The sequence below is a fragment of the Lathyrus oleraceus genome, chromosome 6 (assembly GCF_024323335.1).
Source record: "Lathyrus oleraceus cultivar Zhongwan6 chromosome 6, CAAS_Psat_ZW6_1.0, whole genome shotgun sequence".
Classification (NCBI taxonomy): domain Eukaryota; kingdom Viridiplantae; phylum Streptophyta; class Magnoliopsida; order Fabales; family Fabaceae; genus Lathyrus; species Lathyrus oleraceus.
In genome coordinates, this window is record NC_066584.1 from 46,477,250 (window position 1) to 46,491,434 (window position 14,185).

The following is a 14,185-nucleotide window of genomic DNA, read 5'->3' on the forward strand; positions in this document are numbered from 1 at the left end:
GGAACTCTCAATTTATTATATGGTAGTCCATTCACCGAAATGGACCATGAAGATCCCTTTGCTTTTCTCACAAAATTTTATGAGATAGCATTGGCGGCCGGAGTGGATCAGGCTCAAGAGCTACCGTTGTTCAGAAGATTATTTCCCCACGCTTTGCTCGGCAAAGCAAAAGATTGGTACTTAGATCAAACACCAGCCGTCATGACAGACTGGAACGTGTTGGAGGAGAAGTTCATAGAGAGATTTTTCTCCCATAACCAGTTCATGGAATCCAAGACGGCCATCTCAGTGTTTGCACAAGGAATCAATGAATCCTTAAATGAAGCGTGGGAAAGATTCAAATCCATGCTTCGGAAGTGTAAAGGGCATGGATTTGATGAATTGACTCAAATCCATATTTTTAAAAATAGACTTCAACCAAATTGCAAGACGTTGTTGGATGCTACCTCGGGTGGCTCTTTATTGTCTAAAAGTGCCGAAGAAGCTACAAATATCATAAATCGAATGGCTCTAAATGATCTTCAGAGTCAAAGTAGAGGCAACTCTTTGAAGAAGCCGGGAGTGCTTGAACTTGGGACGAACGATGCCATCCTTGCCCAAAACAAACTCATCTCACAACAAGTGGAACTCTTAACGCAGCAAATAAAAGAGTTGAGAGAACCTTCTAAAGCTAAACAAATAGCTTGTTGTGAGCTTTGCAAAGGTGAGCATGACACCGGATTCTGTCCACCTCCGGGGTTCGAAGACGTAAACTACATGGCAAACCAAAGGGACTACCAACCGAGACAACAACAACAACAACAACCTTATCAACCACACCCTCAAAGTCAACAACAACATTTCCAAGGGAACCAAGGGTTCCAACCTAGGAGTAACTATTACCATAACCAAGGTTATGGAGGTGGTTCTTCTAGCCGTCAAAACCCTCCCCAAAATCCTTATCAACCTCATCAACCGTCGGTCGTAACTTCTAAGTTGGAAGAGACATTGACACAATTCATGCAAATGTCAATGGCTAACCAAAAGAGCAATGACGCGGCTATAAAAAATCTCGAGACTCAAGTTGGGCAACTTGCTAAGCAACTCGCGGAACAACAACCCGATCCTTCCTTTTCGGCAAACACGCAAACAAATCCTAAGGAACATTGTAAAGCGATCATGACGAGAAGTGGGAGGGAGTTGATCAGTGAGAATAAAAAATGAGATGAGAAAGAAAATGAGGAGGAAATATTGGAGGACCATATTGGTGGTGAAGTGGGGGAGTGGAGTGAGGAGGAAGAAGTTGAAAAGAACGAAAAGAATGGTGAAGTTGAAAAGAAAAAAGTGTGGAAATTGAGAAAAATAAAGTGATGAAGTGATGGTGGAGGAAGTGAAAAAGAAAAGAGCAAGAAGTTCTAGAGTTGCTAAAGGAAAGGAGGTAGTGAGCGCTACTCCGATCCAAAACCTTCCTTATCCACATGCTCCATCCAAAAGGGAGAATGAACGGCATTACGCCCGATTCATGGATATTTTTAAACAATTGCAAATCAACATTCCGTTTGCCGAAGCCTTGGAGCAAATGCCCAAGTATGCCAAATTCATGAAGGACATACTTACAAAAAAACGGAGGTATACGGAACCGGAGACCATCGTCCTAGATGCGAGCTGTAGTGCAATTATTCAAAGGACACTTCCGAAAAAAGAGGTTGATCCGGGAAGAGTTACTTTGCCAGTTAAAATTGGTGATATCTATGTCGGGAAAGGACTAATTGACTTGGGGTCAAGCATTAATCTTATACCTTTGTCTATTATAAAGAGGCTTGGCAACATTGAAATTAAGTCCATCCGAATGACGTTGCAATTGGCAGATAAGTCGACTACCCATCCTCATGGCGTAGCCCAAGATGTTTTGGTTAAAGTCGACAAATTCTTTTTCCCGGTCGATTTTATTGTTATTGATATGGAAGAAGATGATGATGCTCTGCTCATCTTGGGCCGACCGTTCATGAAAACCGCGCGAATGATGATAGACGTTGATGACGGTTTGATGAAGGTGAGAGTCCAAAATGAGGAAGTTACATTCGATCTATTCGAAGCAATGAAGCATTCAAAAGATAGAAATGATAGTTTTCGCATCGATGTGATCGAAGAGGCAATTTTGGAGGTTTCTAAGCATATTCATGAGATATCTCCTATGGAGTTAGCTCTTGACGACTCATTGGAAGTTTTCACAGCTGAAGAAGAGCAAGCTCTGGAGGAATGCTTAAGGGAACTTGATGGTTTAGACGAACTACAACTGTGGGAAGTTGAGGAGGAAGACTTGAAGAAGGAGGTTAATGACGAAAAAGCGCCTATTGAATTGAAAATATTACCTTCTACTTTGAAGTATGTATTCCTAGATGAGACCGAAGCAAAGTCGGTCATCATAAGCAACCTTTTGTCAAATGATGAAGAAGCCCGCTTGATCAATGTGCTAAAAAAAATCAAGAAGCCATGGGTTGGACTCTTTCTGATCTAAAAGGAATTAGCCCTTCCTATTGCATGCACAAGATCTTGATGGAAGAGGATTTTAAGCCGGTAGCTCAACCACAACGCCGCTTAAATCCTACCATGAAGGAGGTTGTAAGAAAAGAAGTTGTAAAGTTGTTGGATGCGGGAATGATTTACCCGATTTCGGATAGTCCATGGGTTAGTCCCGTGCATGTTGTTCCGAAGAAAGGTGGAATTACCGTGATCCGAAATGACAAGGATGAGTTGACCCCTACTAAAGTTGCAACGGGGTGGCGAATGTGTATTGATTATAGGCGGTTGAATACCGCAACTCGAAAAGATCATTTTCCACTCCCGTTCATGGATCAAATGCTCGAAAGACTCTCGGGGCAAAAATATTATTGTTTCTTGGATGGCTATTTCGGGTATAACCAAATTGCGGTTGACCCGGCCGATCCTGAAAAGACGGCTTTCACATGTCCGTTTGGAGTTTTCGCATACCGAAAAATGCCCTTTGGGTTGTGCAATGCACCAGCGACTTTCCAAAGATGTGCGCAAGCCATTTTTGCCGACCTTATTGAGAAAACAATGGAAGTCTTCATGGATGACTTCTCGGTATTTGGTGGTTCCTTTAGTCTATGCTTGGCAAACTTGAAAACGGTGCTTGAAATATGTGTGAAGACCAATCTTGTGCTTAATTGGGAGAAGTGTCACTTCATGGTGACCGAGGGGATAGTGCTTGGCCATAAAGTCTCTTCAAGAGGGCTTGAAGTTGATCGAGCTAAGGTTGAAGTGATTGAAAAGTTACCTCCTCCGGTGAATGTGAAGGGAATCCGAAGCTTTTTGGGGCACGCCGGGTTCTATCGGCGCTTTATCAAAGACTTCTCAAAGGTGGCTAAGCCTTTGAGTAATTTGCTAGCTAAGGACCAGGTATTTCTCTTAACCGATGAATGTTTTCAAACTTTGAAAGAAAAATTGGTTACCGCTCCAATTATAGTCGCTCCAAATTGGAATTTAAATTTTGAGCTAATGTGTGATGCAAGCGACTATGCAATTGGAGCGGTACTTGGCCAAAGAAAAGAGAAAAAATTTCATGCGATACATTACGCAAGTAAAGTTCTTAATGAGGCTCAAATTAACTATGCCACAACTGAAAAAGAATTACTTGCGATAGTGTATGCGCTTGAAAAGTTTAGATCTTATCTTATAGGGTCTAAAGTCGTAGTGTATACCGACCACGCGGCGATTAAATATTTGCTCACCAAACCGGATTCGAAGCAAAGGCTCATCCGTTGGATCCTCTTGTTGCAAGAATTTGATGTTGAAATCAAAGACAAGAAAGGATCGGAAAATTTGGTGGCAGATCATTTATCCCGCTTAGTGAATGTGGAGGTTACCGCGTCAGAGAAGGAAATCCGGGAAGAATTTCCTGATGAAAAACTGTTCAAAGTTCAAGTTAGGCCGTGGTTTGCAGACTTTGCGAACCACAAGGCTAGTGGTTTTGTGCCTCCCGACCTAACTTCGAACCAAAAAAGGAAGTTTCTTTCGGATGCCAAGTATTACGTATGGGATGACCCGTACTTGTTTAAGTTGGGTAGTGATAACCTTTTAAAGAGATGCGTTACTGGCAATGAAGCGCAGAGCATCCTTTGGCATTGTCACAACTCGCCTTACGACGGACACTGTAATGGGGTGAGAACGGCCACTAAAATCCTTCAGTCAGGATTTTATTGGCCCACTATTTTCAAAGACGCACATACCCATGCGCAAAGTTGTGATAGTTGCCAGAGAAGCGGTGGGATTGGTAAGAGAGACGAGATGCCTCTCCAAAATATCCAAGAGGTCGAAGTATTTGATTGTTGGGGCATCGATTTTGTAGGTCCATTCCCACCCTCTTATGGTAACGAGTATATGCTTGTCGCAGTTGATTACGTTTCTAAGTGGGTTGAGGCGATTGCCTCACCTCGGGCGGATGCGAAAACGGTGATAAATTTTTTGAAGAAAAACATATTTTCCCGTTTCGGAACCCCCCGAGTGTTGATAAGTGACGGAGGGTCACACTTTTGTAATGCACCGTTGGAAAGCATTTTAAAACATTACGGTGTATCACACAGAGTGGCAACTCCGTATCACCCACAGGCTAATGGGCAAGCTGAGGTCTCTAATCGTGAGATTAAGAGAATCCTCGAAAAAACTATGTCAAATTCGAAAAAAGAGTGGTCACAAAAATTGGATGAAGCGTTATGGGCATACCGTACCGCCTTTAAAGCTCCAATTGGCCTAACTCCTTTTCAATTGGTGTTTGGTAAAACTTGCCATTTGCCGGTCGAATTGGAGCACAAAGCCTTGTGGGCTCTGAAATTTTAAATTTTGAAAATGATTTGGCCGGTGAGAAAAGGAAGGTGCAACTGCTTGAGTTGGAAGAGATGCGCAATGCCGCATATCACTCAAGTTGGTTGTACAAAGAGAAGGTAAAAAAATACCATGACAAAAAGCTCCGAAAGAAAGAATTTGTGCCCGGACAGTTGGTCCTCTTGTTCAATTCCAGGTTGAAGTTATTCCCCGGAAAGTTGAAATCAAAATGGTCCGGGCCATTTCGGGTCAAAGAAGTTAAGGAGTACGGAGCTATTGTCATTGAGGACCTGGAAAAGAAGGACAGTTGGACCGTTAATGGCCAACGTTTGAAGGTTTATCTTGGCGGTCATGTGGATCGCAAGAGCTGTGTTATTCCTTTGGATGCTCCTTGTGAGCATCACACCGTCGAGCTTAGCCGACGTTAAACAAGCGCTTGTTGGGAGGCACCCCAACATTGTAAGTATTTACAGTTTTTATGTTCTGTTGTAGTGGGATTCCAATTGTTAAAACCTTGCTGAATGTACCAAGAATGTTGTTTTTGAAAAGCCAAATGCTGTCATGCTCGCTTGATGCTCGCTAGGCGAAGTAGTAGCAAGCAGATTCGCTAGCTGCTCGCTAGGCGAAGCAGCAGCGAGCGCTGCGTGACAGCAATAATTTGAATTCTCAGCAGGCCACTCATTTTGGGCCCAAACACAATTTTCTTTTTTTTACAACTCTGCTGAGGCAATCGCACGAACACTCACCACACTCTCTCATTTTTCATTTCTCTCACAAACACTCAAACCCTAAACTAAAGCATTGCAAACTTCACTGCACTTCAAATTCAATCAACCCATTTTGCTAAGTTTTGCCCTAATGCCATTTCTTTATGTTTGAACTTTGTGAATTTCTGATTTGCATGTCATTTAGGGTGAATTTGGGGGAATGGGGATTTTAGGTTTTGCATGTGGGAAATTTTAGGTTTTGCATGTGGGTTTGTAATTACATATAGCATAAAACGATTCTTTTCTTGATAGATCGTTTTGTTCTGAAATTGACACCTTGAGAACGTGGGTTTTGGGAAAATTTCACTGTAAATATTGCAGAACCCAAAAACCCGTAAGGTTCGTTAGCAACTCGCTAGGCGAACCAGTGGCGAGCATTCGCTGCCACTTCGCTAGGCGAAGCAGCAGCGAGCATGGCAGTAGTTTTAATTTTGTGTTGCTTTCTAATCTGTTTTTGTGTTGTGTTGGTTTCCTCTCTATGTTTTGCAGATGGAATCCAGATCCGGAGCTTCGAAAAAGAGAAAGGGCGGGAACACTTCCCGTTCCGTACCAATACAATTCGACACCGACAAATTTGTCGGGCCGAAGCAAGCCGCAAGATACGTTGCTTTGGAAAAGCGAAAAATTCTACCGGAAAAGAGATTCATCATCAACCCTGAAGGCACGAACCGAACATTCGCCGGGTTGATTGACACCAAAAAGTGGGATCGGTTAATTTCCCCCCTGGAGCATTACGATATCGCAACGGTGCGTGAGTTCTATGTGAACGCACTGCCGGATGATGACGAGCCATTTACATGGACATCTAGAGTGTCCGGCCGTCCTGTTGCGTTTGATCGGGATGCAATTAACCGCGTCCTTGGTGAACCGCTCCAACTGGGAGCCGAGGAGAGAGACACCTACCACCAGGAATTAAGGCTTCACCGGGATACGGATGCAATTTTTGCTGCCTTGCTTTTGAGAGGGAAATCAGTTGAGCTGAACCCATCTGGGGTTCCCATGAGATACCATAGGGAGGACATGACTCCCTTGGCTCAACTGATCCTGTTGTTGGTTCTTACAAACATCAAACCTAAGTCCCACACTTCTACCGTGCCGATCCCAGTGGCACACTTGGTACACTGTATCCTCACTAACGTCCAGATCGATGTGGCGAGGATTATTGCTTATGAGCTTAAGTCCGTGATTGAAAGCGGGCTAAAGTCGGGGGCAAGAGTGAATTGTCCCCTGGCTTTCCCTTGCCTAATCATGAGTTTGTGCCTGCAAGCGAGGGTGAAGCTACCCTCTAGGGGTCAAGTAAGGATCCCGTCGCCCATTGATGACCGATACGTGGCCAAGTATTGCAAACCGAAAAATGTAAGAGGTAGTTCAGCTGCTGAGGTTACCAGGGCTTCTGATGGTCCTGGTACTTCTACTCTAGGATCTGATCCTTTGCAGCAGGCGATCTGCAACTACAACTGGGACTGGATGGCGGCAACTCAGCGTGCCATGCTCGATATGCACGATTTTATGCAGCTGTTACAGCTGCAGGGACGTGATCCCTCCGGTAATCACTCGTTGATGACGCGTGAGCAGTTTCTGCTTAACGCTAGCTGGCCTGTGGACAGGCCTGTGTTTGGAGAGGGGGCGGGTGCTGGTGCTTCTTCTGGTGCTGCTGATGGAGATGATGATGATGATGAGGCTACCGGTTCTGAAGCCGGTAGTGATGAGGGTTCTGAGTCCTTGGAGGGCTAAGTTATTTTAGTTTTCATATTATGTTTTATTTCTATTGTATTTTCAGAATTGTGTATTTTAATTTTGGCTATGTACTTTTGGGGTGTTTTGTCCCCCATGAACAATTTTAAATTTTGAAGTTAATGTTATTATTTATGTTTTAAATTTTGTTTGTTTTAATAAATTTTTGGTTGGTTGAGTGGCAAACCTTCTAGATTGGTTGCTCTCAAAGAAGTATCCAATAAAGGTGCATCCGAGCTTGGATGGCAATGATAAAAATAAACAAGTGAACAAGGCTAAGGTACATGGTTACCTCCGGCTAGAATTTTAGAATGCACTAAGAACTTTACTCTTTTTTGTAATTGAGTATTGTCTTTTTGCAACATAATTGAATGAATGTTTCATTTAGGACTTAAAACCACAAATTGTGAGGAAACCTCCATTTTACACTTAAATGCTGGATTCTAATAAGCTTTGTTGATTCATTTGATTCATGCTTTGTCTTTTATTATTGTGAATATGTGGAAGCAATTAGAAATGATCAAGGCACTTGTTTTCTATCGAGCACAACCAGTTCCAAATACAACTTACCTATGAGCAGAGAGAGTATTCGTTAACCCCTTTGAGCTTAAACAGTTGAATCTTAGCTTGAAATAAAGCGAGATTTCAAAAATCTTTTTCTTGAAACCCGGAAATTTTTGATAATTGTTCTTTTGCCGTAAAAAGTCAAGAGCATTCACTTAGGGTGAGTAAGAAATAAGTTGGGGAGAACGAAAATGAGAATCGGTAAGTGCCACAACTCTTGAAAAACCGAGCAAGCATATAAAAAAAATTTAGAAATGAGAAACATCTGTTTTGTAAATATGATGTGAAAGAAAAGAAAAAAAATAGAGAAAATAAAAATGAATGTTTGCTTGGAATAAAAATAGTGAAAAACAAAAATTGAGTTGTGAAATAAGAGTTGTGAAGGTTTCAAATGAGAAATAAATGGAACGAAGTTGAGATGTGTGAATAATGTACAATGAATGTCTCTTTTGCATCGGCAATTTCGTTTTCAATGGTCTTAGAAATGACCCTTGTTTGTTAACCTAACCAAGCTTCAACCGAAAAGCCCTTAGTGATCTTCGTGCTTCCACATTACCATTTATAATTGTTAGACATTGTATGAATCGAATTGATTTCTTCATTGTTTGTTAGAGAGTGAGACTATTCCCGCGGTTGCAAACGCGTAATTTCTTCAATCCTTATTCGAAGAGGAGAGATAGGGTGATTCATTCAAGATAATATTGTTGTAGATAGATACATATTTCGCATTTCTACTAAGTCTTAGTTCTTGTGTATTATTTTATTCGAACCGTTGGAAATTTGTATCTGCTGATTCGCTTGTGTTTGAGCCGTTTTATCCAACTTCGGAGAAACCTTTCTCTTAAAGCAAATCCTCTTGTCCTTCAAGAGGCATACTTTGCTTGAGGACAAGCAAGAATCTAGTTGGGGAGAGTTGTTAGATACCCAAAAGTGCTTATTTGAGCTATCAAATATGGGTATCTTTCACTCCATTTCCTTGCTAAAGTGTTCGAAACCACCTTTGTTTTAGATGAAATGCAATACAATGATAAACGATCTTGGTACCTTTGATTTGTGTGTTATTGTGCAGGAAGTAGGCATGAAATAATAGAAAATGAAGACACAAGAAATTTGGCAAAGGGATCAAATAAAACAAGCATTCATCAACTTGCTCGCTAGGCGAGGGCTGTGGCGAAGGACTCGCTAGGCGAGCGTCCAGCGAGAGCCCAGCGAAAAGCTCCAGTATTTTACAGTGGCAAACATCACCACACTCGCTAGGCGAGCTTCCGGCGAGGTGTGTGGCGAACACGTCTAGACTTGGTGAAAAGCGCAGCCAGCACTCACTCGCTAGGCGAGCCTTTAGCGAGCTCCCAGCGAGCATTCCAGTAGCAAAACCTCTCAAGCTCGCTGGAGTGAAGGTTGAAGCGTGACCTTCGCCTAGCGAAGGTTTTGTTCGCTCAGCGAACATGACAGTCTGGCAATGGTTGTTTCTCTGGGCGCAGGTGCCTCAGGTGCCTCATTTAGGGGCTCGCTAGGCGAGCCATTCTGCTCGCCTAGCGAGCATGACAGCTCAATAGCAGCTCCATAAGTAGCAAGGGCTACTTTTTGGAACCATACCTTACCTTCCATACTTTTGTACTTTTTTAGATATTTTCCCGCATTGCTCTAAGGATCTTTTGTGACCTAGAAACCATTTCTCTTCATCTCTTAACAATCTTTCACAAAAAGAAGGTGGATTCCCATCCAATCTCGATTATTCGACTCGGATGTTGATCAACCTTCTTCCGAAACTTGTTGAACAAGCTACCATGAAAATGAGTAGCTAAGTCCTTCATTTTGTCAAGGTTAGATGTAGATGATCATTAGCTTTGTGTGTAAATGTAAGGATCTTCATTTGTAAACTCTTTAATGGTGAATATATGGTGAAAACTTTGTTCTTATTGAAAACTCTTTGTGTTGGTTTATGATCGAGAGATGTTTACCAACTCTTAACCTAGGTTTTCATCCAATCTTGTTTGTTAGCTAGAGATAGTAATGAATGATTTTTATCACCATAAGGTTGAACCAAAAAGTTGTCATTTTGATAGATTGTGTTAGAGATAAACAATGGATCAAAATGGGAAAACTCACAATGTGTGTTAGAGATAAACACATTGGGAGGACTTTGTGAAATAGTTTATCATCTAAAGGAGTTTATAATTTTTGTTGATCGAACATATACATGCAAAGTGATCGTCGAACCCTAACTTTGGCAATATTTCTCAAATATTCAAACCAAAACTTTTACCGCATTTTATTACACTTTTATGCAAGATACCGTGACAAACACCAAAACCCTATTGTTACCTTAAGCTAAGAATTAAAACAACTGTCGAAAGGCGGTGATATCTCACAATCCCTGTGGAGACGATAACAAAAACCCGACACTTAAAATTACATTAAACATTTATGCAGCAAACCTTTACAATCAAAACAGGTACAACAACATTCCTGACCTGTCCACCAATAAATACCACCCCAATTGGAGGAATCATCCCAACCTTCGATATGGAAACCAACAACCAACCCAACCAGCATCTACCCCCCAAGCCACCATTTCTACACCCTCTGGACCTTCATTAGAGGACCTGGTCAAACAACTAGCTGTTAATAATCTTCAGTTTCAACAAAGAACATAATCTAGTATTCAAACCTTGCAGACACAGATTGAACAGCTTGCCACCTCAATGAATGCCATGCAATCCCAAGGATCAAACCAACTTCCTGCCCAAGCAGTTGTGAATCCAAAAGGTCTTAATGCCAATGTCAGTGCAATTTCTTTGAGGTCCAGAAAGGTCACAGAACCAGCCCCCGAAAAAAATAAAAAAAATCTTGAGGTAACATCTGAACTTTCTTCTATTGTGGTAGAAACTGAAAAGAATAAAGAAAAAGAATATGTACCACCAGTCCCCTTTCCACATAGAGTTCTGAAAAATAAAAGAATTGAGAAAGGAGACAAAGAGAGGGAGATCTTGGATGTTTTTAGAAAAGTTGCGGTAAACATTTCGCTTCTTGATGTCATTAAGCAGGTTCCTAAGTATGCAAAGTTTCTGAAAGATTTGTGTACAAACAAGAGGCGAATGAAAGGTGGTGAGAGAGTCAACTTGGGAAGAAATATTTCTGCTTTTATTCAGCCCAAGCCCCATTCTGAAAAAGTTACAGGCGAGCAAAATGTTTCAGCCATCTCTCAGGTCTTGCCACAAAAGTGCAAGGACTCGGGAACTTTTACTATTCCTTGTACCATCGGATATAAGCAATTCGATAATTGCATGCTTGATTTGGGAGCGGGCATTAATGTTATGCCTACTTCTATTTATAATAACCTTTGTCTTGGTCCTTTGCAGCATACAGGTTTAATCGTTCAGTTGGTGAACAGGAGCAATGCCCGCCCTGCTGGTATAGTGGAAGATGTCCTTGTTCAAGTTAACGATTTGATTTTTCCTGCAGATTTTTACATCCTGGACATGGAAGGAGAAACTAAGTCAAGCAGGGATCCCATCATTTTAGGCAGATCGTTCATGAAAATGGCGTAGACAAAAATTGATGTTGACGATGGAACCATGTCCATGGAATTTGGTGACATTGTCGCAAAATTTAACATCTTCGATGCCATGAAACATCCCTAAGAGGAGCACTCTATTTTTCATATTGAGTTGATATCTGATTTGGTTGATGAAACTTATTCTGAATTGTTTTCACTTGATTTTCCATCCTTACTTGGATTTGATGATGTTTACTCATGTGTTGATTGTACTGACACTAACATTTGTGTTGTATGTGCTGAGATTGATGTTGCCTTATAGGGTGACATGTTTCCTACAGGTGAAGTTGTTGTAAACGAAGTTGTTTATGCAGCTGATGCTCTCGACATCCCGGCTGCCCCAAACGCCCCATCCATCGAGCAACCCCCGTCCTTAGAGCTGAAACAACTCCCAGATAATTTGAAATACGCTTATTTGGAGAGTGATGAAAAACTCCCTGTTATTATTTCTTCTAACCTTGATTCCGATCAGGAAAATAAACTTTTGTAGATTTTGAAGAAGCACAAGAAGGCAATTGGCTGGACATTAGCTGACATCCCAAGTATTAGTCCTTCCATGTGTATGCACAGGATTTTACTTGAGGACGATGCTAAAATGGTAAGGCAGCCCCAAAGGAGGCTTAATCCTTTGATTCTTAATGTGGTAAAAAAAGAGGTAACCAAACTCTTGCAAGCAGGTATCATTTATCCTATCTCTGACAGTAAATGGGTAAGCCCAGTGCAGGTTGTACCTAAGAAATCTGGACTCACAATGGTGAAAAATGAAAAGAATGAACTTGTTCCCACTAGAGTTCAGAATAGCTGGAGAGTTTGTATTGATTACAGGAGGTTGAACCAAGCTACCAGAAAGGATCACTTTCCTTTTCCGTTCATTGACCAAATGCTTGAACGGCTAGCTGGTAAATAACATTATTGTTTTCTTGATGGTTTTTCAGGTTACTTTCAGATTCATATTGCACCTGAAGATCAAGAAAAGACCACTTTCACGTGCCCATTCAATACATTTGCTTACAGGAGGATGCCTTTTGGTCTTTGCAATGCTCCTGGCACTTTCCAGCGATGCATGATTAGTATTTTCTCTGAGTTTATTGAAAATTGCATGGAAGTGTTTATGGATGACTTTACTGTTTATGGTTCGTCTTTTGACGCATGCTTGAAAAGTTTGAATATGGTTTTAGAGAGATGCATTGAGACTGGCCTTATTTTAAATTATGAAAAATGTCATTTTATGGTTGAGCAGGGAATTATTCTTGGTCACATAATTTCTGAAAAAGGAATTTCTGTTGACCCTGCTAAGATTGATGTAATTTCTACATTGCCTTACCCTTCTTGCGTTCGCGAGATTCGTTCTTTTCTTGGTCATGCAGGTTTTTGCAGGCGTTTCATCAAGGATTTCAGCAAGATAGCTCTTTCGCTGTCAAACTTGTTGAAGAATTACGTTACTTTCAGTTTCGATGACAAATGCAAACAAGCGTTTGACTTCTTGAAGAAAGCATTGACCTCTGCTCCCATCATCCAGCCTCCCGAATGGACCCTCCCTTTTGAGATTATGTGTGATGCTTCTAATTATGCTGTTGGGGTTGTCCTTGCACAAAGAGTTGACAAGGCTTCCCATGTTATTTATTATGCTTCTAGGACTTTAGATTCTGCACAGTCAAATTACACCATCACTGAAAAAGAACTTCTAGCTATTGTTTTTACTCTTGATGAATTCAGATCATACTTGCTAGGTTCCAAGGTTGTTATTTTTACTGACCATGCAACTTTAAAGTACTTGTTGAAGAAGCTGGAAGCAAAACCGAGATTGATTCAGTGGATGTTATTGCTCCAAGAGTTTAATGTCGAGATTAAAGACAAAAATGGAGCTGAGAACTTAGTGGCTGATCACTTGAGCAAAATAGAGAGAGATGGAGATCCTTTTCTCATCCAGGATGACTTTCCTGATGAGCAGCTTTTACTTGTGCATGGTATTACTCCTTGGTTTGCTGATATTGTTAATTATCTTGTTGCTGGTGTTTTTCCTACAGGTGCATCCAGGACACAAATCCACAAACTCAAGAGTGATGTCAAATATTATGTTTGGGATGATCCGTATCTTTGGAAGTTTGATATTGATCAGGTAATCAGGAGATGTGTCCCCGATTATGAGATTGCATCCATTTTGAATTTTTCTCATGCATCTCAAGTCGGCGGACATTTTGGTCCTCAAAGGACTGCAAGAAAAGTCCTAGACTCGGGTTTTTATTGGCCCATTATTTTTAAAGATGCCTATGAGGTTTACCGCACTTGTAAAGAGTGCCAGATAGCAGGTACAAATGTCACTCGTAAGAGTGAAATGCCTCAGCAGCATATGCTTTTCTATGAGGTATTTGATGTATGGGGAATCGACTTCATGGGTCCCTTTCCTATATCATTTGGTTTTTTGTACATTTTACTTGATGTTGATTATGTTTCAAAGTGGGTGGAAATTATCCCCACTAGGACTAATGATTCTAGAGTTGTTGCAGATTTTGTCAGGTCTAATATCTTTTGCAGGTTTGAAATACCGCGAGCTATCATAAGTGACCAAGGCACTCATTTCTGTAACTGCACCATGGAAGCTTTGCTCTGGAAGTATGGAGTTGTGCACATAATTTCTACTGCATATCACCCACAAACAAATGGGCAAGCTGAGATCTCCAACAAAGAGATCAAACAGGTTTTAGAGAAAATGGTGCAACCAAACAGGAAGGACTAGAGC